The sequence below is a fragment of the Ranitomeya variabilis genome, chromosome 1 (assembly GCF_051348905.1).
Source record: "Ranitomeya variabilis isolate aRanVar5 chromosome 1, aRanVar5.hap1, whole genome shotgun sequence".
NCBI classification, from domain to species: domain Eukaryota; kingdom Metazoa; phylum Chordata; class Amphibia; order Anura; family Dendrobatidae; genus Ranitomeya; species Ranitomeya variabilis.
This window is the reverse complement of record NC_135232.1, coordinates 912475223-912498733: the sequence shown is the minus strand read 5'-3', so window position 1 is coordinate 912498733 and position 23511 is coordinate 912475223. Positions and strand designations below refer to the sequence as shown.

At 47.5% G+C, this 23511-nt stretch overlaps 67 pseudogenes; all 67 read left to right on the top strand.

The window, feature by feature from the left end:
* The first annotated feature begins 115 nt into the window (after positions 1 to 115).
* On the top strand, positions 116 to 289 carry LOC143794079 (U2 spliceosomal RNA; annotated as a pseudogene).
* A 176-nt stretch (positions 290 to 465) lies between these two features.
* LOC143795418 (U2 spliceosomal RNA) lies at positions 466 to 639 on the top strand (annotated as a pseudogene).
* A 176-nt stretch (positions 640 to 815) lies between these two features.
* LOC143797317 (U2 spliceosomal RNA) lies at positions 816 to 989 on the top strand (annotated as a pseudogene).
* Positions 990 to 1165: 176 nt separating this feature from the next.
* Positions 1166 to 1339, top strand: LOC143796454 (U2 spliceosomal RNA; annotated as a pseudogene).
* A 176-nt stretch (positions 1340 to 1515) lies between these two features.
* On the top strand, positions 1516 to 1689 carry LOC143796453 (U2 spliceosomal RNA; annotated as a pseudogene).
* Positions 1690 to 1865: 176 nt separating this feature from the next.
* Positions 1866 to 2039, top strand: LOC143796451 (U2 spliceosomal RNA; annotated as a pseudogene).
* A 176-nt stretch (positions 2040 to 2215) lies between these two features.
* Positions 2216 to 2389, top strand: LOC143796863 (U2 spliceosomal RNA; annotated as a pseudogene).
* A 176-nt stretch (positions 2390 to 2565) lies between these two features.
* On the top strand, positions 2566 to 2739 carry LOC143797258 (U2 spliceosomal RNA; annotated as a pseudogene).
* A 176-nt stretch (positions 2740 to 2915) lies between these two features.
* LOC143796450 (U2 spliceosomal RNA) lies at positions 2916 to 3089 on the top strand (annotated as a pseudogene).
* A 176-nt stretch (positions 3090 to 3265) lies between these two features.
* LOC143796150 (U2 spliceosomal RNA) lies at positions 3266 to 3439 on the top strand (annotated as a pseudogene).
* Positions 3440 to 3615: 176 nt separating this feature from the next.
* LOC143796862 (U2 spliceosomal RNA) lies at positions 3616 to 3789 on the top strand (annotated as a pseudogene).
* A 176-nt stretch (positions 3790 to 3965) lies between these two features.
* Positions 3966 to 4139, top strand: LOC143797257 (U2 spliceosomal RNA; annotated as a pseudogene).
* Positions 4140 to 4315: 176 nt separating this feature from the next.
* LOC143796449 (U2 spliceosomal RNA) lies at positions 4316 to 4489 on the top strand (annotated as a pseudogene).
* Positions 4490 to 4665: 176 nt separating this feature from the next.
* On the top strand, positions 4666 to 4839 carry LOC143795417 (U2 spliceosomal RNA; annotated as a pseudogene).
* A 176-nt stretch (positions 4840 to 5015) lies between these two features.
* Positions 5016 to 5167, top strand: LOC143794322 (U2 spliceosomal RNA; annotated as a pseudogene).
* Positions 5168 to 5365: 198 nt separating this feature from the next.
* LOC143794167 (U2 spliceosomal RNA) lies at positions 5366 to 5539 on the top strand (annotated as a pseudogene).
* A 176-nt stretch (positions 5540 to 5715) lies between these two features.
* Positions 5716 to 5889, top strand: LOC143797008 (U2 spliceosomal RNA; annotated as a pseudogene).
* Positions 5890 to 6065: 176 nt separating this feature from the next.
* Positions 6066 to 6239, top strand: LOC143795928 (U2 spliceosomal RNA; annotated as a pseudogene).
* Positions 6240 to 6415: 176 nt separating this feature from the next.
* LOC143795704 (U2 spliceosomal RNA) lies at positions 6416 to 6567 on the top strand (annotated as a pseudogene).
* A 198-nt stretch (positions 6568 to 6765) lies between these two features.
* On the top strand, positions 6766 to 6939 carry LOC143794555 (U2 spliceosomal RNA; annotated as a pseudogene).
* A 176-nt stretch (positions 6940 to 7115) lies between these two features.
* LOC143797124 (U2 spliceosomal RNA) lies at positions 7116 to 7289 on the top strand (annotated as a pseudogene).
* A 176-nt stretch (positions 7290 to 7465) lies between these two features.
* On the top strand, positions 7466 to 7639 carry LOC143796861 (U2 spliceosomal RNA; annotated as a pseudogene).
* Positions 7640 to 7815: 176 nt separating this feature from the next.
* On the top strand, positions 7816 to 7989 carry LOC143797256 (U2 spliceosomal RNA; annotated as a pseudogene).
* A 176-nt stretch (positions 7990 to 8165) lies between these two features.
* LOC143796448 (U2 spliceosomal RNA) lies at positions 8166 to 8339 on the top strand (annotated as a pseudogene).
* Positions 8340 to 8515: 176 nt separating this feature from the next.
* LOC143795416 (U2 spliceosomal RNA) lies at positions 8516 to 8689 on the top strand (annotated as a pseudogene).
* Positions 8690 to 8865: 176 nt separating this feature from the next.
* LOC143794321 (U2 spliceosomal RNA) lies at positions 8866 to 9017 on the top strand (annotated as a pseudogene).
* A 198-nt stretch (positions 9018 to 9215) lies between these two features.
* LOC143794165 (U2 spliceosomal RNA) lies at positions 9216 to 9389 on the top strand (annotated as a pseudogene).
* Positions 9390 to 9565: 176 nt separating this feature from the next.
* Positions 9566 to 9739, top strand: LOC143797007 (U2 spliceosomal RNA; annotated as a pseudogene).
* A 176-nt stretch (positions 9740 to 9915) lies between these two features.
* On the top strand, positions 9916 to 10089 carry LOC143795927 (U2 spliceosomal RNA; annotated as a pseudogene).
* Positions 10090 to 10265: 176 nt separating this feature from the next.
* On the top strand, positions 10266 to 10417 carry LOC143795703 (U2 spliceosomal RNA; annotated as a pseudogene).
* A 198-nt stretch (positions 10418 to 10615) lies between these two features.
* Positions 10616 to 10789, top strand: LOC143794554 (U2 spliceosomal RNA; annotated as a pseudogene).
* Positions 10790 to 10965: 176 nt separating this feature from the next.
* Positions 10966 to 11139, top strand: LOC143797123 (U2 spliceosomal RNA; annotated as a pseudogene).
* A 176-nt stretch (positions 11140 to 11315) lies between these two features.
* Positions 11316 to 11489, top strand: LOC143794078 (U2 spliceosomal RNA; annotated as a pseudogene).
* A 176-nt stretch (positions 11490 to 11665) lies between these two features.
* On the top strand, positions 11666 to 11839 carry LOC143795415 (U2 spliceosomal RNA; annotated as a pseudogene).
* A 176-nt stretch (positions 11840 to 12015) lies between these two features.
* Positions 12016 to 12189, top strand: LOC143795413 (U2 spliceosomal RNA; annotated as a pseudogene).
* Positions 12190 to 12365: 176 nt separating this feature from the next.
* Positions 12366 to 12539, top strand: LOC143797255 (U2 spliceosomal RNA; annotated as a pseudogene).
* Positions 12540 to 12715: 176 nt separating this feature from the next.
* LOC143797209 (U2 spliceosomal RNA) lies at positions 12716 to 12889 on the top strand (annotated as a pseudogene).
* A 176-nt stretch (positions 12890 to 13065) lies between these two features.
* Positions 13066 to 13239, top strand: LOC143795534 (U2 spliceosomal RNA; annotated as a pseudogene).
* Positions 13240 to 13415: 176 nt separating this feature from the next.
* On the top strand, positions 13416 to 13589 carry LOC143794077 (U2 spliceosomal RNA; annotated as a pseudogene).
* Positions 13590 to 13765: 176 nt separating this feature from the next.
* Positions 13766 to 13939, top strand: LOC143795412 (U2 spliceosomal RNA; annotated as a pseudogene).
* A 176-nt stretch (positions 13940 to 14115) lies between these two features.
* Positions 14116 to 14289, top strand: LOC143795411 (U2 spliceosomal RNA; annotated as a pseudogene).
* A 176-nt stretch (positions 14290 to 14465) lies between these two features.
* On the top strand, positions 14466 to 14639 carry LOC143794579 (U2 spliceosomal RNA; annotated as a pseudogene).
* Positions 14640 to 14815: 176 nt separating this feature from the next.
* LOC143796447 (U2 spliceosomal RNA) lies at positions 14816 to 14989 on the top strand (annotated as a pseudogene).
* A 176-nt stretch (positions 14990 to 15165) lies between these two features.
* On the top strand, positions 15166 to 15339 carry LOC143796149 (U2 spliceosomal RNA; annotated as a pseudogene).
* Positions 15340 to 15515: 176 nt separating this feature from the next.
* On the top strand, positions 15516 to 15667 carry LOC143797077 (U2 spliceosomal RNA; annotated as a pseudogene).
* A 198-nt stretch (positions 15668 to 15865) lies between these two features.
* Positions 15866 to 16016, top strand: LOC143796812 (U2 spliceosomal RNA; annotated as a pseudogene).
* A 198-nt stretch (positions 16017 to 16214) lies between these two features.
* On the top strand, positions 16215 to 16388 carry LOC143794076 (U2 spliceosomal RNA; annotated as a pseudogene).
* A 176-nt stretch (positions 16389 to 16564) lies between these two features.
* Positions 16565 to 16738, top strand: LOC143795410 (U2 spliceosomal RNA; annotated as a pseudogene).
* A 176-nt stretch (positions 16739 to 16914) lies between these two features.
* On the top strand, positions 16915 to 17088 carry LOC143795409 (U2 spliceosomal RNA; annotated as a pseudogene).
* A 176-nt stretch (positions 17089 to 17264) lies between these two features.
* On the top strand, positions 17265 to 17438 carry LOC143795408 (U2 spliceosomal RNA; annotated as a pseudogene).
* Positions 17439 to 17614: 176 nt separating this feature from the next.
* LOC143796446 (U2 spliceosomal RNA) lies at positions 17615 to 17788 on the top strand (annotated as a pseudogene).
* A 176-nt stretch (positions 17789 to 17964) lies between these two features.
* Positions 17965 to 18138, top strand: LOC143794513 (U2 spliceosomal RNA; annotated as a pseudogene).
* Positions 18139 to 18314: 176 nt separating this feature from the next.
* LOC143796913 (U2 spliceosomal RNA) lies at positions 18315 to 18466 on the top strand (annotated as a pseudogene).
* A 198-nt stretch (positions 18467 to 18664) lies between these two features.
* LOC143796809 (U2 spliceosomal RNA) lies at positions 18665 to 18815 on the top strand (annotated as a pseudogene).
* Positions 18816 to 19013: 198 nt separating this feature from the next.
* On the top strand, positions 19014 to 19187 carry LOC143794207 (U2 spliceosomal RNA; annotated as a pseudogene).
* Positions 19188 to 19363: 176 nt separating this feature from the next.
* On the top strand, positions 19364 to 19537 carry LOC143795406 (U2 spliceosomal RNA; annotated as a pseudogene).
* A 176-nt stretch (positions 19538 to 19713) lies between these two features.
* LOC143794075 (U2 spliceosomal RNA) lies at positions 19714 to 19887 on the top strand (annotated as a pseudogene).
* Positions 19888 to 20063: 176 nt separating this feature from the next.
* Positions 20064 to 20237, top strand: LOC143795405 (U2 spliceosomal RNA; annotated as a pseudogene).
* A 176-nt stretch (positions 20238 to 20413) lies between these two features.
* Positions 20414 to 20587, top strand: LOC143795404 (U2 spliceosomal RNA; annotated as a pseudogene).
* A 176-nt stretch (positions 20588 to 20763) lies between these two features.
* Positions 20764 to 20937, top strand: LOC143794578 (U2 spliceosomal RNA; annotated as a pseudogene).
* Positions 20938 to 21113: 176 nt separating this feature from the next.
* LOC143796445 (U2 spliceosomal RNA) lies at positions 21114 to 21287 on the top strand (annotated as a pseudogene).
* Positions 21288 to 21463: 176 nt separating this feature from the next.
* Positions 21464 to 21637, top strand: LOC143796148 (U2 spliceosomal RNA; annotated as a pseudogene).
* A 176-nt stretch (positions 21638 to 21813) lies between these two features.
* LOC143797202 (U2 spliceosomal RNA) lies at positions 21814 to 21965 on the top strand (annotated as a pseudogene).
* A 198-nt stretch (positions 21966 to 22163) lies between these two features.
* Positions 22164 to 22314, top strand: LOC143796808 (U2 spliceosomal RNA; annotated as a pseudogene).
* Positions 22315 to 22512: 198 nt separating this feature from the next.
* On the top strand, positions 22513 to 22686 carry LOC143794074 (U2 spliceosomal RNA; annotated as a pseudogene).
* A 176-nt stretch (positions 22687 to 22862) lies between these two features.
* Positions 22863 to 23036, top strand: LOC143795403 (U2 spliceosomal RNA; annotated as a pseudogene).
* A 176-nt stretch (positions 23037 to 23212) lies between these two features.
* On the top strand, positions 23213 to 23386 carry LOC143795401 (U2 spliceosomal RNA; annotated as a pseudogene).
* Positions 23387 to 23511: the final 125 nt, after the last annotated feature.

Below are 23511 nucleotides of genomic sequence, written 5' to 3'. Positions count from 1 at the left end.
CAGAGCATCCAGAGTTTCTGGAAATGTCTTCCATGCGGCAATCTTTTGCTATGTCTCCACAGTGGGTGTCGGTTGTAGGCCTTGGTGTGGCCCAAGTGGCAAACCATTTCTGATCATCTCTTCTCGGCCAATTGGCTCAAGATCAAGCGTAGTGTCTGTTCTTATTAGTTTAATATCTGATACGTCCCCTATTTGGGGACCATATATTAAATGGATTTTTGGAACAGGGAGCTGGAAATGGAGCTTGCTTTGTCGCACGGAACCTTCACGGGGATGGAGGGTGTGGTTATGCAGATTCAAAACGCGTTGCGCACAGCTTGAACTCATGCACACCGCAGAACTGTCATCGACAGAGCATCCAGAGTTTCTGGAAATGTCTTCCATGCGGCAATCTTTTGTTACGTCTCCACAGTGGGTGTCGGTTGTAGGCCTTGGTGCGGCCCAAGTAGAAAACCATTTCTGATCATCTCTTCTCGGCCAAATGGCTCAAGATCAAGCGTAGTGTCTGTTCTTATTAGTTTAATATCTGATACGTCCCCTATTTGGGGACCATATATTAAATGGATTTTTGGAACAGGGAGCTGGAAATGGAGCTTGCTTTGTCACACGGAACCTTCACGGGGATGGAGGGTGTGGTTATGCAGATTCAAAACGCGTTGCGCACAGCTTGAACACATGCACACCGCAGAACTGTCATCGACAGATCATCCAGAGTTTCTGGAAATGTCTTCCCTGCGGCAATCTTTTGCTACTTCTCCACAGTGGGTGTCGGTTGTAGGCCTTGGTGCGGCCCAAGTGGCAAACCATTTCTGATCATCTCTTATCGGCCAAATGGTTCAAGATCAAGCGTAGTGTCTGTTCTTATTAGTTTAATATCTGATACGTCCCCTATTTGGGGACCATATATTAAATGGATTTTTGGAACAGGGAGCTGGAAATGGAGCTTGCTTTGTCACACGGAACCTTCACGGGGATGGAGGGTGTGGTTATGCAGATTCAAAACGCGTTGCGCACAGCTTGAACACATGCACACCGCAGAACTGTCATCGACAGATCATCCAGAGTTTCTGGAAATGTCTTCCCTGCGGCAATCTTTTGCTACATCTCCACAGTGGGTGTCGGTTGTAGGCCTTGGTGCGGCCCAAGTGGCAAACCATTTCTGATCATCTCTTCTCGGCCAAATGGCTCAAGATCAAGCGTAGTGTCTGTTCTTATTAGTTTAATATCTGATACATCCCCTATTTGGGGACCATATATTAAATGGATTTTTGGAACAGGGAGCTGGAAATGGAGCTTGCTTTGTCACACGGAACCTTCACGGGGATGGAGGGTGTGGTTATGCAGATTCAAAACGCGTTGCGCACAGCTTGAACACATGCACACCGCAGAACTGTCATCGACAGATCATCCAGAATTTCTGGAAATATCTTCCCTGCGGCAATCTTTTGCTACGTCTCCACAGTGGGTGTCGGTTGTAGGCCTTGGTGCGGCCCAAGTGGCAAACCATTTCTGATCATCTCTTCTCGGCCAAATGGCTCAAGATCAAGCGTAGTGTCTGTTCTTATTAGTTTAATATCTGATACATCCCCTATTTGGGGACCATATATTAAATGGATTTTTGGAACAGGGAGCTGGAAATGGAGCTTGCTTTGTCACACGGAACCTTCACGGGGATGGAGGGTGTGGTTATGCAGATTCAAAACGCGTTGCGCACAGCTTGAACACATGCACACCGCAGAACTGTCATCGATAGAGCATCCAGAGTTTCTGGAAATGTCTTCCCTGCGGCAATCTTTTGCTACGTCTCCACAGTGGGTGTCGGTTATAGACCTTGGTGCGGCCCAAGTGGCAAACCATTTCTGATCATCTCTTCTCGGCCAAATGGCTCAAGATCAAGCGTAGTGTCTGTTCTTATTAGTTTAATATCTGATACATCCCCTATTTGGGGACCATATATTAAATGGATTTTTGGAACAGGGAGCTGGAAATGGAGCTTGCTTTGTCACACGGAACCTTCACGGGGATGGAGGGTGTGGTTATGCAGATTCAAAACGCGTTGCGCACAGCTTGAACACATGCACACCGCAGAACTGTCATCGACAGATCATCCAGAGTTTCTGGAAATGTCTTCCCTGCGGCAATCTTTTGCTACGTCTCAACAGTGGGTGTCGGTTGTAGGCCTTGGTGCGGCCCAAGTGGCAAACCATTTCTGATCATCTCTTCTTGGCCACATAGCTCAAGATCAAGCGTAGTGTCTGTTCTTATTAGTTTAATATCTGATACGTCCCCTATTTGGGGACCATATATTAAATGGATTTTTGGAACAGGGAGCTGGAAATGGAGCTTGCTTTGTCACACGGAACCTTCACGGGGATGGAGGGTGTGGTTATGCAGATTCAAAACGCGTTGCGCACAGCTTGAACACATGCACACCGCAGAACTGTCATCGACAGAGCATCCAGAGTTTCTGGAAATGTCTTCCCTGCGGCAATCTTTTGCTACATCTCCACAGTGGGTGTCGGTTGTAGGCCTTGGTGCGGCCCAAGTGGCAAACCATTTCTGATCATCTCTTCTCGGCCAAATGGCTCAAGATCAAGCGTAGTGTCTGTTCTGATTAGTTTAATATCTGATACATCCCCTATTTGGGGACCATATATTAAATGGATTTTTGGAACAGGGAGCTGGAAATGGAGCTTGCTTTGTCACACGGAACCTTCACGGGGATGGAGGGTGTGGTTATGCAGATTCAAAACGCGTTGCGCACAGCTTGAACACATGCACACCGCAGAACTGTCATCGACAGATCATCCAGAGTTTCTGGAAATGTCTTCCCTGCGGCAATCTTTTGCTACATCTCCACAGTGGGTGTCGGTTGTAGGCCTTGGTGCGGCCCAAGTGGAAAACCATTTCTGATCATCTCTTCTCGGCCAAATGGCTCAAGATCAAGCGTAGTGTCTGTTCTTATTAGTTTAATATCTGATACATCCCCTATTTGGGGACCATATATTAAATGGATTTTTGGAACAGGGAGCTGGAAATGGAGCTTGCTTTGTCACACGGAACCTTCACGGGGATGGAGGGTGTGGTTATGCAGATTCAAAACGCGTTGCGCACAGCTTGAACACATGCACACCGCAGAACTGTCATCGACAGATCATCCAGAGTTTCTGGAAATATCTTCCCTGCGGCAATCTTTTGCTACGTCTCCACAGTGGGTGTCGGTTATAGACCTTGGTGCGGCCCAAGTGGCAAACCATTTCTGATCATCTCTTCTCGGCCAAATGGCTCAAGATCAAGCGTAGTGTCTGTTCTTATTAGTTTAATATCTGATACATCCCCTATTTGGGGACCATATATTAAATGGATTTTTGGAACAGGGAGATGGAAATGGAGCTTGCTTTGTCACACGGAACCTTCACGGGGATGGAGGGTGTGGTTATGCAGATTCAAAACGCGTTGCGCACAGCTTGAACACATGCACACCGCAGAACTGTCATCGACAGATCATCCAGAGTTTCTGGAAATGTCTTCCCTGCGGCAATCTTTTGCTACGTCTCCACAGTGGGTGTCGGTTGTAGGCCTTGGTGCGGCCCAAGTGGCAAACCATTTCTGATCATCTCTTCTTGGCCACATAGCTCAAGATCAAGCGTAGTGTCTGTTCTTATTAGTTTAATATCTGATACGTCCCCTATTTGGGGACCATATATTAAATGGATTTTTGGAACAGGGAGCTGGAAATGGAGCTTGCTTTGTCACACGGAACCTTCACGGGGATGGAGGGTGTGGTTATGCAGATTCAAAACGCGTTGCGCACAGCTTGAACACATGCACACCGCAGAACTGTCATCGACAGAGCATCCAGAGTTTCTGGAAATGTCTTCCCTGCGGCAATCTTTTGCTACATCTCCACAGTGGGTGTCGGTTGTAGGCCTTGGTGCGGCCCAAGTGGCAAACCATTTCTGATCATCTCTTCTCGGCCAAATGGCTCAAGATCAAGCGTAGTGTCTGTTCTGATTAGTTTAATATCTGATACATCCCCTATTTGGGGACCATATATTAAATGGATTTTTGGAACAGGGAGCTGGAAATGGAGCTTGCTTTGTCACACGGAACCTTCACGGGGATGGAGGGTGTGGTTATGCAGATTCAAAACGCGTTGCGCACAGCTTGAACACATGCACACCGCAGAACTGTCATCGACAGATCATCCAGAGTTTCTGGAAATGTCTTCCCTGCGGCAATCTTTTGCTACATCTCCACAGTGGGTGTCGGTTGTAGGCCTTGGTGCGGCCCAAGTGGAAAACCATTTCTGATCATCTCTTCTCGGCCAAATGGCTCAAGATCAAGCGTAGTGTCTGTTCTTATTAGTTTAATATCTGATACATCCCCTATTTGGGGACCATATATTAAATGGATTTTTGGAACAGGGAGCTGGAAATGGAGCTTGCTTTGTCACACGGAACCTTCACGGGGATGGAGGGTGTGGTTATGCAGATTCAAAACGCGTTGCGCACAGCTTGAACACATGCACACCGCAGAACTGTCATCGACAGATCATCCAGAGTTTCTGGAAATATCTTCCCTGCGGCAATCTTTTGCTACGTCTCCACAGTGGGTGTCGGTTGTAGGCCTTGGTGCGGCCCAAGTGGCAAACCATTTCTGATCATCTCTTCTCGGCCAAATGGCTCAAGATCAAGCGTAGTGTCTGTTCTTATTAGTTTAATATCTGATACGTCCCCTATTTGGGGACCATATATTAAATGGATTTTTGGAACAGGGAGCTGGAAATGGAGCTTGCTTTGTCACACGGAACCTTCACGGGGATGGAGGGTGTGGTTATGCAGATTCAAAACGCGTTGCGCACAGCTTGAACACATGTACACCACAGAACAGTCATCGACAGAGCATCCAGAGTTTCTGGAAATGTCTTCCATGCGGCAATCTTTTGCTATGTCTCCACAGTGGGTGTCGGTTGTAGGCCTTGGTGCGGCCCAAGTGGCAAACCATTTCTGATCATCTCTTCTCGGCCAATTGGCTCAAGATCAAGCGTAGTGTCTGTTCTTATTAGTTTAATATCTGATACGTCCCCTATTTGGGGACCATATATTAAATGGATTTTTGGAACAGGGAGCTGGAAATGGAGCTTGCTTTGTCACACGGAACCTTCACGGGGATGGAAGGTGTGGTTATGCAGATTCAAAACGCGTTGCGCACAGCTTGAACACATGCACACCGCAGAACTGTCATCGACAGAGCATCCAGAGTTTCTGGAAATGTCTTCCCTGCGGCAATCTTTTGCTACGTCTCCACAGTGGGTGTCGGTTGTAGGCCTTGGTGCGGCCCAAGTGGCAAACCATTTCTGATCATCTCTTCTCGGCCAAATGGCTCAAGATCAAGTGTAGTGTCTGTTCTTATTAGTTTAATATCTGATACGTCCCCTATTTGGGGACCATATATTAAATGGATTTTTGGAACAGGGAGCTGGAAATGGAGCTTGCTTTGTCACACGGAACCTTCACGGGGATGGAGGGTGTGGTTATGCAGATTCAAAACGCGTTGCGCACAGCTTGAACACATGCACACCGCAGAACTGTCATCGACAGAGCATCCAGAGTTTCTGGAAATGTCTTCCCTGCGGCAATCTTTTGCTAGGTCTCCACAGTGGGTGTCGGTTGTAGGCCTTGGTGCGGCCCAAGTGGCAAACCATTTCTGATCATCTCTTATCGGCCAAATGGCTCAAGATCAAGCGTAGTGTCTGTTCTTATTAGTTTAATATCTGATACGTCCCCTATTTGGGGACCATATATTAAATGGATTTTTGGAACAGGGAGCTGGAAATGGAGCTTGCTTTGTCACACGGAACCTTCATGGGGATGGAGGGTGTGGTTATGCAGATTCAAAACGCGTTGCGCACAGCTTGAACACATGCACACCGCAGAACTGTCATCGACAGAGCATCTAGAATTTCTGGAAATGTCTTCCATGCGGCAATCTTTTGCTACGTCTCCACAGTGGGTGTCGGTTGTAGGCCTTGGTGCGGCCCAAGTGGCAAACCATTTCTGATCATCTCTTCTCGGCCAAATGGCTCAAGATCAAGCATAGTGTCTGTTCTTATTAGTTTAATATCTGATACGTCCCCTATTTGGGGACCATATATTAAATGGATTTTTGGAACAGGGAGCTGGAAATGGAGCTTGCTTTGTCGCACGGAACCTTCACGGGGATGGAGGGTGTGATTATGCAGATTCAAAACGCGTTGCGCACAGCTTTAACTCATGCACACCGCAGAACTGTCATCGACAGAGCATCCAGAGTTTCTAGAAATGTATTCCATGCGGCAATCTTTTGCTACGTCTCCACAGTGGGTGTCAGTTGTAGGCCTTGGTGCGGCCCAAGTGGCAAACCATTTCTGATCATCTTTTCTCGGCCAAATGGCTCAAGATCAAGCGTAGTGTCTGTTCTTATTAGTTTAATATCTGATACGTCCCCTATTTGGGGACCATATATTAAATGGATTTTTGGAACAGGAGGCTGGAAATGGAGCTTGCTTTGTCACACGGAACCTTCACGGGGATGGAGGGTGTGGTTAGGCAGATTCAAAACGCGTTGCGCACAGCTTGAACACATGCACACCGCAGAACTGTCATCAACAGAGCATCCAGAGTTTCTGGAAATGTCTTCCCTGTGGCAATCTTTTGCTACGTCTCCACAGTGGGTGTCGGTTGTAGGCCTTGGTGCGGCCCAAGTGGCAAACCATTTCTGATAATCTCTTCTCGGCCAAATGGCTCAAGATCAAGCGTAGTGTCTGTTCTTATTAGTTTAATATCTGATACGTCCCCTATTTGGGGACCATATATTAAATGGATTTTTGGAACAGGGAGCTGGAAATGGAGCTTGCTTTGCCACACGGAACCTTCACGGGGATGGAGGGTGTGGTTATGCAGATTCAAAACGCGTTGCGCACAGCTTGAACACATGCACACCGCAGAACTGTCATCGATAGAGCATCCAGAGTTTCTGGAAAAGTCTTCCCTGCGGCAATCTTTTGCTACATCTCCACAGTGGGTGTCGGTTGTAGGCCTTGGTGCGGCCCAAGTGGCAAACCATTTCTGATCATCTCTTATCGGCCAAATGGCTCAAGATCAAGCGTAGTGTCTGTTCTTATTAGTTTAATATCTGATACGTCCCCTATTTGGGGACCATATATTAAATGGATTTTTGGAACAGGGAGCTGGAAATGGAGCTTGCTTTGTCACACGGAACCTTCACGGGGATGGAGGGTGTGGTTATGCAGATTCAAAACGCGTTGCGCACAGCTTGAACACATGCACACCGCAGAACTGTCATCGACAGATCATCCAGAGTTTCTGGAAATGTCTTCCCTGCGGCAATCTTTTGCTACGTCTCCACAGTGGGTGTCGGTTGTAGGCCTTGGTGCGGCCCAAGTGGCAAACCATTTCTGATCATCTCTTCTTGGCCACATAGCTCAAGATCAAGCGTAGTGTCTGTTCTTATTAGTTTAATATCTGATACGTCCCCTATTTGGGGACCATATATTAAATGGATTTTTGGAACAGGGAGCTGGAAATGGAGCTTGCTTTGTCACACGGAACCTTCACGGGGATGGAGGGTGTGGTTATGCAGATTCAAAACGCGTTGCGCACAGCTTGAACACATGCACACCGCAGAACTGTCATCGACAGAGCATCCAGAGTTTCTGGAAATGTCTTCCCTGCGGCAATCTTTTGCTACATCTCCACAGTGGGTGTCGGTTGTAGGCCTTGGTGCGGCCCAAGTGGCAAACCATTTCTGATCATCTCTTCTCGGCCAAATGGCTCAAGATCAAGCGTAGTGTCTGTTCTGATTAGTTTAATATCTGATACATCCCCTATTTGGGGACCATATATTAAATGGATTTTTGGAACAGGGAGCTGGAAATGGAGCTTGCTTTGTCACACGGAACCTTCACGGGGATGGAGGGTGTGGTTATGCAGATTCAAAACGCGTTGCGCACAGCTTGAACACATGCACACCGCAGAACTGTCATCGACAGATCATCCAGAGTTTCTGGAAATGTCTTCCCTGCGGCAATCTTTTGCTACATCTCCACAGTGGGTGTCGGTTGTAGGCCTTGGTGCGGCCCAAGTGGAAAACCATTTCTGATCATCTCTTCTCGGCCAAATGGCTCAAGATCAAGCGTAGTGTCTGTTCTTATTAGTTTAATATCTGATACATCCCCTATTTGGGGACCATATATTAAATGGATTTTTGGAACAGGGAGCTGGAAATGGAGCTTGCTTTGTCACACGGAACCTTCACGGGGATGGAGGGTGTGGTTATGCAGATTCAAAACGCGTTGCGCACAGCTTGAACACATGCACACCGCAGAACTGTCATCGACAGATCATCCAGAGTTTCTGGAAATATCTTCCCTGCGGCAATCTTTTGCTACGTCTCCACAGTGGGTGTCGGTTGTAGGCCTTGGTGCGGCCCAAGTGGCAAACCATTTCTGATCATCTCTTCTCGGCCAAATGGCTCAAGATCAAGCGTAGTGTCTGTTCTTATTAGTTTAATATCTGATACGTCCCCTATTTGGGGACCATATATTAAATGGATTTTTGGAACAGGGAGCTGGAAATGGAGCTTGCTTTGTCACACGGAACCTTCACGGGGATGGAGGGTGTGGTTATGCAGATTCAAAACGCGTTGCGCACAGCTTGAACACATGTACACCACAGAACAGTCATCGACAGAGCATCCAGAGTTTCTGGAAATGTCTTCCATGCGGCAATCTTTTGCTATGTCTCCACAGTGGGTGTCGGTTGTAGGCCTTGGTGCGGCCCAAGTGGCAAACCATTTCTGATCATCTCTTCTCGGCCAATTGGCTCAAGATCAAGCGTAGTGTCTGTTCTTATTAGTTTAATATCTGATACGTCCCCTATTTGGGGACCATATATTAAATGGATTTTTGGAACAGGGAGCTGGAAATGGAGCTTGCTTTGTCACACGGAACCTTCACGGGGATGGAAGGTGTGGTTATGCAGATTCAAAACGCGTTGCGCACAGCTTGAACACATGCACACCGCAGAACTGTCATCGACAGAGCATCCAGAGTTTCTGGAAATGTCTTCCCTGCGGCAATCTTTTGCTACGTCTCCACAGTGGGTGTCGGTTGTAGGCCTTGGTGCGGCCCAAGTGGCAAACCATTTCTGATCATCTCTTCTCGGCCAAATGGCTCAAGATCAAGTGTAGTGTCTGTTCTTATTAGTTTAATATCTGATACGTCCCCTATTTGGGGACCATATATTAAATGGATTTTTGGAACAGGGAGCTGGAAATGGAGCTTGCTTTGTCACACGGAACCTTCACGGGGATGGAGGGTGTGGTTATGCAGATTCAAAACGCGTTGCGCACAGCTTGAACACATGCACACCGCAGAACTGTCATCGACAGAGCATCCAGAGTTTCTGGAAATGTCTTCCCTGCGGCAATCTTTTGCTAGGTCTCCACAGTGGGTGTCGGTTGTAGGCCTTGGTGCGGCCCAAGTGGCAAACCATTTCTGATCATCTCTTATCGGCCAAATGGCTCAAGATCAAGCGTAGTGTCTGTTCTTATTAGTTTAATATCTGATACGTCCCCTATTTGGGGACCATATATTAAATGGATTTTTGGAACAGGGAGCTGGAAATGGAGCTTGCTTTGTCACACGGAACCTTCATGGGGATGGAGGGTGTGGTTATGCAGATTCAAAACGCGTTGCGCACAGCTTGAACACATGCACACCGCAGAACTGTCATCGACAGAGCATCTAGAATTTCTGGAAATGTCTTCCATGCGGCAATCTTTTGCTACGTCTCCACAGTGGGTGTCGGTTGTAGGCCTTGGTGCGGCCCAAGTGGCAAACCATTTCTGATCATCTCTTCTCGGCCAAATGGCTCAAGATCAAGCATAGTGTCTGTTCTTATTAGTTTAATATCTGATACGTCCCCTATTTGGGGACCATATATTAAATGGATTTTTGGAACAGGGAGCTGGAAATGGAGCTTGCTTTGTCGCACGGAACCTTCACGGGGATGGAGGGTGTGATTATGCAGATTCAAAACGCGTTGCGCACAGCTTTAACTCATGCACACCGCAGAACTGTCATCGACAGAGCATCCAGAGTTTCTAGAAATGTATTCCATGCGGCAATCTTTTGCTACGTCTCCACAGTGGGTGTCAGTTGTAGGCCTTGGTGCGGCCCAAGTGGCAAACCATTTCTGATCATCTTTTCTCGGCCAAATGGCTCAAGATCAAGCGTAGTGTCTGTTCTTATTAGTTTAATATCTGATACGTCCCCTATTTGGGGACCATATATTAAATGGATTTTTGGAACAGGAGGCTGGAAATGGAGCTTGCTTTGTCACACGGAACCTTCACGGGGATGGAGGGTGTGGTTAGGCAGATTCAAAACGCGTTGCGCACAGCTTGAACACATGCACACCGCAGAACTGTCATCAACAGAGCATCCAGAGTTTCTGGAAATGTCTTCCCTGTGGCAATCTTTTGCTACGTCTCCACAGTGGGTGTCGGTTGTAGGCCTTGGTGCGGCCCAAGTGGCAAACCATTTCTGATAATCTCTTCTCGGCCAAATGGCTCAAGATCAAGCGTAGTGTCTGTTCTTATTAGTTTAATATCTGATACGTCCCCTATTTGGGGACCATATATTAAATGGATTTTTGGAACAGGGAGCTGGAAATGGAGCTTGCTTTGCCACACGGAACCTTCACGGGGATGGAGGGTGTGGTTATGCAGATTCAAAACGCGTTGCGCACAGCTTGAACACATGCACACCGCAGAACTGTCATCGATAGAGCATCCAGAGTTTCTGGAAAAGTCTTCCCTGCGGCAATCTTTTGCTACATCTCCACAGTGGGTGTCGGTTGTAGGCCTTGGTGCGGCCCAAGTGGCAAACCATTTCTGATCATCTCTTATCGGCCAAATGGCTCAAGATCAAGCGTAGTGTCTGTTCTTATTAGTTTAATATCTGATACGTCCCCTATTTGGGGACCATATATTAAATGGATTTTTGGAACAGGGAGCTGGAAATGGAGCTTGCTTTGTCACACGGAACCTTCACGGGGATGGAGGGTGTGGTTATGCAGATTCAAAACGCGTTGCGCACAGCTTGAACACATGCACACCACAGAACAGTCATCGACAGAGCATCCAGAGTTTCTGGAAATGTCTTCCATGCGGCAATCTTTTGCTATGTCTCCACAGTGGGTGTCGGTTGTAGGCCTTGGTGCGGCCCAAGTGGCAAACCATTTTTGATCATCTCTTCTCGGCCAATTGGCTCAAGATCAAGCGTAGTGTCTGTTCTTATTAGTTTAATATCTGATACGTCCCCTATTTGGGGACCATATATTAAATGGATTTTTGGAACAGGGAGCTGGAAATGGAGCTTGCTTTGTCGCACGGAACCTTCACGGGGATGGAGGGTGTGGTTATGCAGATTCAAAACGCGTTGCGCACAGCTTGAACTCATGCACACCGCAGAACTGTCATCGACAGAGCATCCAGAGTTTCTGGAAATGTCTTCCATGCGGCAATCTTTTGTTACGTCTCCACAGTGGGTGTCGGTTGTAGGCCTTGGTGCGGCCCAAGTTGCAAACCATTTCTGATCATCTCTTCTCGGCCAAATGGCTCAAGATCAAGCGTAGTGTCTGTTCTTATTAGTTTAATATCTGATACGTCCCCTATTTGGGGACCATATATTAAATGGATTTTTGGAACAGGGAGCTGGAAATGGAGCTTGCTTTGTCACACGGAACCTTCACGGGGATGGAGGGTGTGGTTATGCAGATTCAAAACGCGTTGCGCACAGCTTGAACACATGCACACCGCAGAACTGTCATCGACAGATCATCCAGAGTTTCTGGAAATGTCTTCCCTGCGGCAATCTTTTGCTACTTCTCCACAGTGGGTGTCGGTTGTAGGCCTTGGTGCGGCCCAAGTGGCAAACCATTTCTGATCATCTCTTCTCGGCCAAATGGCTCAAGATCAAGCGTAGTGTCTGTTCTTATTAGTTTAATATCTGATACGTCCCCTATTTGGGGACCATATATTAAATGGATTTTTGGAACAGGGAGCTGGAAATGGAGCTTGCTTTGTCACACGGAACCTTCACGGGGATGGAGGGTGTGGTTATGCAGATTCAAAACGCGTTGCGCACAGCTTGAACACATGCACACCGCAGAACTGTCATCGACAGAGCATCCAGAGTTTCTGGAAATGTCTTCCCTGCGGCAATCTTTTGCCACATCTCCACAGTGGGTGTCGGTTGTAGGCCTTGGTGCGGCCCAAGTGGCAAACCATTTCTGATCATCTCTTCTCGGCCAAATGGCTCAAGATCAAGCGTAGTGTCTGTTCTGATTAGTTTAATATCTGATACATCCCCTATTTGGGGACCATATATTAAATGGATTTTTGGAACAGGGAGCTGGAAATGGAGCTTGCTTTGTCACACGGAACCTTCACGGGGATGGAGGGTGTGGTTATGCAGATTCAAAACGCGTTGCGCACAGCTTGAACACATGCACACCGCAGAACTGTCATCGACAGATCATCCAGAGTTTCTGGAAATGTCTTCCCTGCGGCAATCTTTTGCTACATCTCCACAGTGGGTGTCGGTTGTAGGCCTTGGTGCGGCCCAAGTGGAAAACCATTTCTGATCATCTCTTCTCGGCCAAATGGCTCAAGATCAAGCGTAGTGTCTGTTCTTATTAGTTTAATATCTGATACATCACCTATTTGGGGACCATATATTAAATGGATTTTTGGAACAGGGAGCTGGAAATGGAGCTTGCTTTGTCACACGGAACCTTCACGGGGATGGAGGGTGTGGTTATGCAGATTCAAAACGCGTTGCGCACAGCTTGAACACATGCACACCGCAGAACTGTCATCGACAGATCATCCAGAGTTTCTGGAAATATCTTCCCTGCGGCAATCTTTTGCTACGTCTCCACAGTGGGTGTCGGTTGTAGGCCTTGGTGCGGCCCAAGTGGCAAACCATTTCTGATCATCTCTTCTCGGCCAAATGGCTCAAGATCAAGCGTAGTGTCTGTTCTTATTAGTTTAATATCTGATACGTCCCCTATTTGGGGACCATATATTAAATGGATTTTTGGAACAGGGAGCTGGAAATGGAGCTTGCTTTGTCACACGGAACCTTCACGGGGATGGAGGGTGTGGTTAGGCAGATTCAAAACGCGTTGCGCACAGCTTGAACACATGCACACCACAGAACAGTCATCGACAGAGCATCCAGAGTTTCTGGAAATGTCTTCCATGCGGCAATCTTTTGCTATGTCTCCACAGTGGGTGTCGGTTGTAGGCCTTGGTGCGGCCCAAGTGGCAAACCATTTCTGATCATCTCTTCTCGGCCAATTGGCTCAAGATCAAGCGTAGTGTCTGTTCTTATTAGTTTAATATCTGATACGTCCCCTATTTGGGGACCATATATTAAATGGATTTTTGGAACAGGGAGCTGGAAATGGAGCTTGCTTTGTCGCACGGAACCTTCACGGGGATGGAGGGTGTGGTTATGCAGATTCAAAACGCGTTGCGCACAGCTTGAACTCATGCACACCGCAGAACTGTCATCGACAGAGCATCCAGAGTTTCTGGAAATGTCTTCCATGCGGCAATCTTTTGTTACGTCTCCACAGTGGGTGTCGGTTGTAGGCCTTGGTGCGGCCCAAGTTGCAAACCATTTCTGATCATCTCTTCTCGGCCAAATGGCTCAAGATCAAGCGTAGTGTCTGTTCTTATTAGTTTAATATCTGATACGTCCCCTATTTGGGGACCATATATTAAATGGATTTTTGGAACAGGGAGCTGGAAATGGAGCTTGCTTTGTCACACGGAACCTTCACGGGGATGGAGGGTGTGGTTATGCAGATTCAAAACGCGTTGCGCACAGCTTGAACACATGCACACCGCAGAACTGTCATCGACAGATCATCCAGAGTTTCTGGAAATGTCTTCCCTGCGGCAATCTTTTGCTACTTCTCCACAGTGGGTGTCGGTTGTAGGCCTTGCTGCGGCCCAAGTGGCAAACCATTTCTGATCATCTCTTCTCGGCCAAATGGCTCAAGATCAAGCGTAGTGTCTGTTCTTATTAGTTTAATATCTGATACGTCCCCTATTTGGGGACCATATATTAAATGGATTTTTGGAACAGGGAGCTGGAAATGGAGCTTGCTTTGTCACACGGAACCTTCACGGGGATGGAGGGTGTGGTTATGCAGATTCAAAACGCGTCGCGCACAGCTTGAACACATGCACACCGCAGAACTGTCACCGATAGAGCATCCAGAGTTTCTGGAAATGTCTTCCATGCGGCAATCTTTTGTTACGTCTCCACAGTGGGTGTCGGTTGTAGGCCTTGGTGCGGCCCAAGTGGCAATCCATTTCTGATCATCTCTTCTCGGCCAAATGGCTCAAGATCAAGCGTAGTGTCTGTTCTTATTAGTTTAATATCTGATACGTCCCCTATTTGGGGACCATATATTAAATGGATTTTTGGAACAGGGAGATGGAAATGGAGCTTGCTTTGTCACACGGAACCTTCACGGGGATGGAGGGTGTGGTTATGCAGATTCAAAACGCGTTGCGCACAGCTTGAACACATGCACACCGCAGAACTGTCATCGACAGATCATCCAGAGTTTCTGGAAATATCTTCCCTGCGGCAATCTTTTGCTACGTCTCCACAGTGGGTGTCGGTTGTAGGCCTTGGTGCGGCCCAAGTGGCAAACCATTTCTGATCATCTCTTCTCGGCCAAATGGCTCAAGATCAAGCGTAGTGTCTGTTCTTATTAGTTTAATATCTGATACATCCCCTATTTGGGGACCATATATTAAATGGATTTTTGGAACAGGGAGCTGGAAATGGAGCTTGCTTTGTCACACGGAACCTTCACGGGGATGGAGGGTGTGGTTATGCAGATTCAAAACGCGTTGCGCACAGCTTGAACACATGCACACCGCAGAACTGTCATCGACAGATCATCCAGAGTTTCTGGAAATGTCTTCCCTGCGGCAATCTTTTGCTACGTCTCCACAGTGGGTGTCGGTTGTAGACCTTGGTGCGGCCCAAGTGGCAAACCATTTCTGATCATCTCTTCTCGGCCAAATGGCTCAAGATCAAGCGTAGTGTCTGTTCTTATTAGTTTAATATCTGATACATCCCCTATTTGGGGACCATATATTAAATGGATTTTTGGAACAGGGAGATGGAAATGGAGCTTGCTTTGTCACACGGAACCTTCACGGGGATGGAGGGTGTGGTTATGCAGATTCAAAACGCGTTGCGCACAGCTTGAACACATGCACACCGCAGAACTGTCATCGACAGATCATCCAGAGTTTCTGGAAATGTCTTCCCTGCGGCAATCTTTTGCTACGTCTCCACAGTGGGTGTCGGTTGTAGGCCTTGGTGCGGCCCAAGTGGCAAACCATTTCTGATCATCTCTTCTTGGCCACATAGCTCAAGATCAAGCGTAGTGTCTGTTCTTATTAGTTTAATATCTGATACGTCCCCTATTTGGGGACCATATATTAAATGGATTTATGGAACAGGGAGCTGGAAATGGAGCTTGCTTTGCCACACGGAACCTTCACGGGGATGGAAGGTGTGGTTATGCAGATTCAAAACGCGTTGCGCACAGCTTGAACACATGCACACCGCAGAACTGTCATCGACAGAGCATCCAGAGTTTCTGGAAATGTCTTCCCTGCGGCAATCTTTTGCTACATCTCCACAGTGGGTGTCGGTTGTAGGCCTTGGTGCGGCCCAAGTGGCAAACCATTTCTGATCATCTCTTCTCGGCCAAATGGCTCAAGATCAAGCGTAGTGTCTGTTCTTATTAGTTTAATATCTGATACGTCCCCTATTTGGGGACCATATATTAAATGGATTTTGGAACAGGGAGCTGGAAATGGAGCTTGCTTTGTCACACGGAACCTTCACGGGGATGGAGGGTGTGGTTATGCAGATTCAAAACGCGTTGCGCACAGCTTGAACACATGCACACCACAGAACAGTCATCGACAGAGCATCCAGAGTTTCTGGAAATGTCTTCCATGCGGCAATCTTTTGCTATGTCTCCACAGTGGGTGTCGGTTGTAGGCCTTGGTGCGGCCCAAGTGGCAAACCATTTCTGATCATCTCTTCTCGGCCAATTGGCTCAAGATCAAGCGTAGTGTCTGTTCTTATTAGTTTAATATCTGATACGTCCCCTATTTGGGGACCATATATTAAATGGATTTTTGGAACAGGGAGCTGGAAATGGAGCTTGCTTTGTCGCACGGAACCTTCACGGGGATGGAGGGTGTGGTTATGCAGATTCAAAACGCGTTGCGCACAGCTTGAACTCATGCACACCGCAGAACTGTCATCGACAGAGCATCCAGAGTTTCTGGAAATGTCTTCCATGCGGCAATCTTTTGTTACGTCTCCACAGTGGGTGTCGGTTGTAGGCCTTGGTGCGGCCCAAGTTGCAAACCATTTCTGATCATCTCTTCTCGGCCAAATGGCTCAAGATCAAGCGTAGTGTCTGTTCTTATTAGTTTAATATCTGATACGTCCCCTATTTGGGGACCATATATTAAATGGATTTTTGGAACAGGGAGCTGGAAATGGAGCTTGCTTTGTCACACGGAACCTTCACGGGGATGGAGGGTGTGGTTATGCAGATTCAAAACGCGTTGCGCACAGCTTGAACACATGCACACCGCAGAACTGTCATCGACAGATCATCCAGAGTTTCTGGAAATGTCTTCCCTGCGGCAATCTTTTGCTACTTCTCCACAGTGGGTGTCGGTTGTAGGCCTTGGTGCGGCCCAAGTGGCAAACCATTTCTGATCATCTCTTCTCGGCCAAATGGCTCAAGATCAAGCGTAGTGTCTGTTCTTATTAGTTTAATATCTGATACGTCCCCTATTTGGGGACCATATATTAAATGGATTTTTGGAACAGGGAGCTGGAAATGGAGCTTGCTTTGTCACACGGAACCTTCACGGGGATGGAGGGTGTGGTTATGCAGATTCAAAACGCGTCGCGCACAGCTTGAACACATGCACACCGCAGAACTGTCACCGATAGAGCATCCAGAGTTTCTGGAAATGTCTTCCATGCGGCAATCTTTTGTTACGTCTTCACAGTGGGTGTCGGTTGTAGGCCTTGGTGCGGCCCAAGTGGCAATCCATTTCTGATCATCTCTTCTCGGCCAAATGGCTCAAGATCAAGCGTAGTGTCTGTTCTTATTAGTTTAATATCTGATACGTCCCCTATTTGGGGACCATATATTAAATGGATTTTTGGAACAGGGAGCTGGAAATGGAGCTTGCTTTGTCACACGGAACCTTCACGGGGATGGAGGGTGTGGTTATGCAGATTCAAAACGCGTTGCGCACAGCTTGAACACATGCACACCGCAGAACTGTCATCGACAGATCATCCAGAGTTTCTGGAAATATCTTCCCTGCGGCAATCTTTTGCTACGTCTCCACAGTGGGTGTCGGTTGTAGGCCTTGGTGCGGCCCAAGTGGCAAACCATTTCTGATCATCTCTTCTCGGCCAAATGGCTCAAGATCAAGCGTAGTGTCTGTTCTTATTAGTTTAATATCTGATACATCCCCTATTTGGGGACCATATATTAAATGGATTTTTGGAACAGGGAGCTGGAAATGGAGCTTGCTTTGTCACACGGAACCTTCACGGGGATGGAGGGTGTGGTTATGCAGATTCAAAACGCGTTGCGCACAGCTTGAACACATGCACACCGCAGAACTGTCATCGACAGATCATCCAGAGTTTCTGGAAATGTCTTCCCTGCGGCAATCTTTTGCTACGTCTCCACAGTGGGTGTCGGTTGTAGACCTTGGTGCGGCCCAAGTGGCAAACCATTTCTGATCATCTCTTCTCGGCCAAATGGCTCAAGATCAAGCGTAGTGTCTGTTCTTATTAGTTTAATATCTGATACATCCCCTATTTGGGGACCATATATTAAATGGATTTTTGGAACAGGGAGATGGAAATGGAGCTTGCTTTGTCACTCGGAACCTTCACGGGGATGGAGGGTGTGGTTATGCAGATTCAAAACGCGTTGCGCACAGCTTGAACACATGCACACCGCAGAACTGTCATCGACAGATCATCCAGAGTTTCTGGAAATGTCTTCCCTGCGGCAATCTTTTGCTACGTCTCCACAGTGGGTGTCGGTTGTAGGCCTTGGTGCGGCCCAAGTGGCAAACCATTTCTGATCATCTCTTCTTGGCCACATAGCTCAAGATCAAGCGTAGTGTCTGTTCTTATTAGTTTAATATCTGATACGTCCCCTATTTGGGGACCATATATTAAATGGATTTTTGGAACAGGGAGCTGGAAATGGAGCTTGCTTTGTCACACGGAACCTTCACGGGGATGGAAGGTGTGGTTATGCAGATTCAAAACGCGTTGCGCACAGCTTGAACACATGCACACCGCAGAACTGTCATCGACAGAGCATCCAGAGTTTCTGGAAATGTCTTCCCTGCGGCAATCTTTTGCTACATCTCCACAGTGGGTGTCGGTTGTAGGCCTTGGTGCGGCCCAAGTGGCAAACCATTTCTGATCATCTCTTCTCGGCCAAATGGCTCAAGATCAAGCGTAGTGTCTGTTCTTATTAGTTTAATATCTGATACGTCCCCTATTTGGGGACCATATATTAAATGGATTTTGGAACAGGGAGCTGGAAATGGAGCTTGCTTTGTCACACGGAACCTTCACGGGGATGGAGGGTGTGGTTATGCAGATTCAAAACGCGTTGCGCACAGCTTGAACACATGCACACCACAGAACAGTCATCGACAGAGCATCCAGAGTTTCTGGAAATGTCTTCCATGCGGCAATCTTTTGCTATGTCTCCACAGTGGGTGTCGGTTGTAGGCCTTGGTGCGGCCCAAGTGGCAAACCATTTCTGATCATCTCTTCTCGGCCAATTGGCTCAAGATCAAGCGTAGTCTCTGTTCTTATTAGTTTAATATCTGATACGTCCCCTATTTGGGGACCATATATTAAATGGATTTTTGGAACAGGGAGCTGGAAATGGAGCTTGCTTTGTCGCACGGAACCTTCACGGGGATGGAGGGTGTGGTTATGCAGATTCAAAACGCGTTGCGCACAGCTTGAACTCATGCACACCGCAGAACTGTCATCGACAGAGCATCCAGAGTTTCTGGAAATGTCTTCCATGCGGCAATCTTTTGTTACGTCTCCACAGTGGGTGTCGGTTGTAGGCCTTGGTGCGGCCCAAGTTGCAAACCATTTCTGATCATCTCTTCTCGGCCAAATGGCTCAAGATCAAGCGTAGTGTCTGTTCTTATTAGTTTAATATCTGATACGTCCCCTATTTGGGGACCATATATTAAATGGATTTTTGGAACAGGGAGCTGGAAATGGAGCTTGCTTTGTCACACGGAACCTTCACGGGGATGGAGGGTGTGGTTATGCAGATTCAAAACGCGTTGCGCACAGCTTGAACACATGCACACCACAGAACAGTCATCGACAGAGCATCCAGAGTTTCTGGAAATGTCTTCCATGCGGCAATCTTTTGCTATGTCTCCACAGTGGGTGTCGGTTGTAGGCCTTGGTGCGGCCCAAGTGGCAAACCATTTCTGATCATCTCTTCTCGGCCAATTGGCTCAAGATCAAGCGTAGTGTCTGTTCTTATTAGTTTAATATCTGATACGTCCCCTATTTGGGGACCATATATTAAATGGATTTTTGGAACAGGGAGCTGGAAATGGAGCTTGCTTTGTCGCACGGAACCTTCACGGGGATGGAGGGTGTGGTTATGCAGATTCAAAACGCGTTGCGCACAGCTTGAACTCATGCACACCGCAGAACTGTCATCGACAGAGCATCCAGAGTTTCTGGAAATGTCTTCCATGCGGCAATCTTTTGTTACGTCTCCACAGTGGGTGTCGGTTGTAAGCCTTGGTGCGGCCCAAGTTGCAAACCATTTCTGATCATCTCTTCTCGGCCAAATGGCTCAAGATCAAGCGTAGTGTCTGTTCTTATTAGTTTAATATCTGATACGTCCCCTATTTGGGGACCATATATTAAATGGATTTTTGGAACAGGGAGCTGGAAATGGAGCTTGCTTTGTCACACGGAACCTTCACGGGGATGGAGGGTGTGGTTATGCAGATTCAAAACGCGTTGCGCACAGCTTGAACACATGCACACCGCAGAACTGTCATCGACAGATCATCCAGAGTTTCTGGAAATGTCTTCCCTGCGGCAATCTTTTGCTACTTCTCCACAGTGGGTGTCGGTTGTAGGCCTTGGTGCGGCCCAAGTGGCAAACCATTTCTGATCATCTCTTCTCGGCCAAATGGCTCAAGATCAAGCGTAGTGTCTGTTCTTATTAGTTTAATATCTGATACGTCCCCTATTTGGGGACCATATATTAAATGGATTTTTGGAACAGGGAGCTGGAAATGGAGCTTGCTTTGTCACACGGAACCTTCACGGGGATGGAGGGTGTGGTTATGCAGATTCAAAACGCGTCGCGCACAGCTTGAACACATGCACACCGCAGAACTGTCACCGATAGAGCATCCAGAGTTTCTGGAAATGTCTTCCATGCGGCAATCTTTTGTTACGTCTCCACAGTGGGTGTCGGTTGTAGGCCTTGGTGCGGCCCAAGTGGCAATCCATTTCTGATCATCTCTTCTCGGCCAAATGGCTCAAGATCAAGCGTAGTGTCTGTTCTTATTAGTTTAATATCTGATACGTCCCCTATTTGGGGACCATATATTAAATGGATTTTTGGAACAGGGAGATGGAAATGGAGCTTGCTTTGTCACACGGAACCTTCACGGGGATGGAGGGTGTGGTTATGCAGATTCAAAACGCGTTGCGCACAGCTTGAACACATGCACACCGCAGAACTGTCATCGACAGATCATCCAGAGTTTCTGGAAATATCTTCCCTGCGGCAATCTTTTGCTACGTCTCCACAGTGGGTGTCGGTTGTAGGCCTTGGTGCGGCCCAAGTGGCAAACCATTTCTGATCATCTCTTCTCGGCCAAATGGCTCAAGATCAAGCGTAGTGTCTGTTCTTATTAGTTTAATATCTGATACATCCCCTATTTGGGGACCATATATTAAATGGATTTTTGGAACAGGGAGCTGGAAATGGAGCTTGCTTTGTCACACGGAACCTTCACGGGGATGGAGGGTGTGGTTATGCAGATTCAAAACGCGTTGCGCACAGCTTGAACACATGCACACCGCAGAACTGTCATCGACAGATCATCCAGAGTTTCTGGAAATGTCTTCCCTGCGGCAATCTTTTGCTACGTCTCCACAGTGGGTGTCGGTTGTAGACCTTGGTGCGGCCCAAGTGGCAAACCATTTCTGATCATCTCTTCTCGGCCAAATGGCTCAAGATCAAGCGTAGTGTCTGTTCTTATTAGTTTAATATCTGATACATCCCCTATTTGGGGACCATATATTAAATGGATTTTTGGAACAGGGAGATGGAAATGGAGCTTGCTTTGTCACACGGAACCTTCACGGGGATGGAGGGTGTGGTTATGCAGATTCAAAACGCGTTGCGCACAGCTTGAACACATGCACACCGCAGAACTGTCATCGACAGATCATCCAGAGTTTCTGGAAATGTCTTCCCTGCGGCAATCTTTTGCTACGTCTCCACAGTGGGTGTCGGTTGTAGGCCTTGGTGCGGCCCAAGTGGCAAACCATTTCTGATCATCTCTTCTTGGCCACATAGCTCAAGATCAAGCGTAGTGTCTGTTCTTATTAGTTTAATATCTGATACGTCCCCTATTTGGGGACCATATATTAAATGGATTTATGGAACAGGGAGCTGGAAATGGAGCTTGCTTTGTCACACGGAACCTTCACGGGGATGGAAGGTGTGGTTATGCAGATTCAAAACGCGTTGCGCACAGCTTGAACACATGCACACCGCAGAACTGTCATCGACAGAGCATCCAGAGTTTCTGGAAATGTCTTCCCTGCGGCAATCTTTTGCTACATCTCCACAGTGGGTGTCGGTTGTAGGCCTTGGTGCGGCCCAAGTGGCAAACCATTTCTGATCATCTCTTCTCGGCCAAATGGCTCAAGATCAAGCGTAGTGTCTGTTCTTATTAGTTTAATATCTGATACGTCCCCTATTTGGGGACCATATATTAAATGGATTTTGGAACAGGGAGCTGGAAATGGAGCTTGCTTTGTCACACGGAACCTTCACGGGGATGGAGGGTGTGGTTATGCAGATTCAAAACGCGTTGCGCACAGCTTGAACACATGCACACCACAGAACAGTCATCGACAGAGCATCCAGAGTTTCTGGAAATGTCTTCCATGCGGCAATCTTTTGCTATGTCTCCACAGTGGGTGTCGGTTGTAGGCCTTGGTGCGGCCCAAGTGGCAAACCATTTCTGATCATCTCTTCTCGGCCAATTGGCTCAAGATCAAGCGTAGTGTCTGTTCTTATTAGTTTAATATCTGATACGTCCCCTATTTGGGGACCATATATTAAATGGATTTTTGGAACAGGGAGCTGGAAATGGAGCTTGCTTTGTCGCACGGAACCTTCACGGGGATGGAGGGTGTGGTTATGCAGATTCAAAACGCGTTGCGCACAGCTTGAACTCATGCACACCGCAGAACTGTCATCGACAGAGCATCCAGAGTTTCTGGAAATGTCTTCCATGCGGCAATCTTTTGTTACGTCTCCACAGTGGGTGTCGGTTGTAGGCCTTGGTGCGGCCCAAGTTGCAAACCATTTCTGATCATCTCTTCTCGGCCAAATGGCTCAAGATCAAGCGTAGTGTCTGTTCTTATTAGTTTAATATCTGATACGTCCCCTATTTGGGGACCATATATTAAATGGATTTTTGGAACAGGGAGCTGGAAATGGAGCTTGCTTTGTCACACGGAACCTTCACGGGGATGGAGGGTGTGGTTATGCAGATTCAAAACGCGTTGCGCACAGCTTGAACACATGCACACCGCAGAACTGTCATCGACAGATCATCCAGAGTTTCTGGAAATGTCTTCCCTGCGGCAATCTTTTGCTACTTCTCCACAGTGGGTGTCGGTTGTAGGCCTTGGTGCGGCCCAAGTGGCAAACCATTTCTGATCATCTCTTCTCGGCCAAATGGCTCAAGATCAAGCGTAGTGTCTGTTCTTATTAGTTTAATATCTGATACGTCCCCTATTTGGGGACCATATATTAAATGGATTTTTGGAACAGGGAGCTGGAAATGGAGCTTGCTTTGTCACACGGAACCTTCACGGGGATGGAGGGTGTGGTTATGCAGATTCAAAACGCGTCGCGCACAGCTTGAACACATGCACACCGCAGAACTGTCACCGATAGAGCATCCAGAGTTTCTGGAAATGTCTTCCATGCGGCAATCTTTTGTTACGTCTTCACAGTG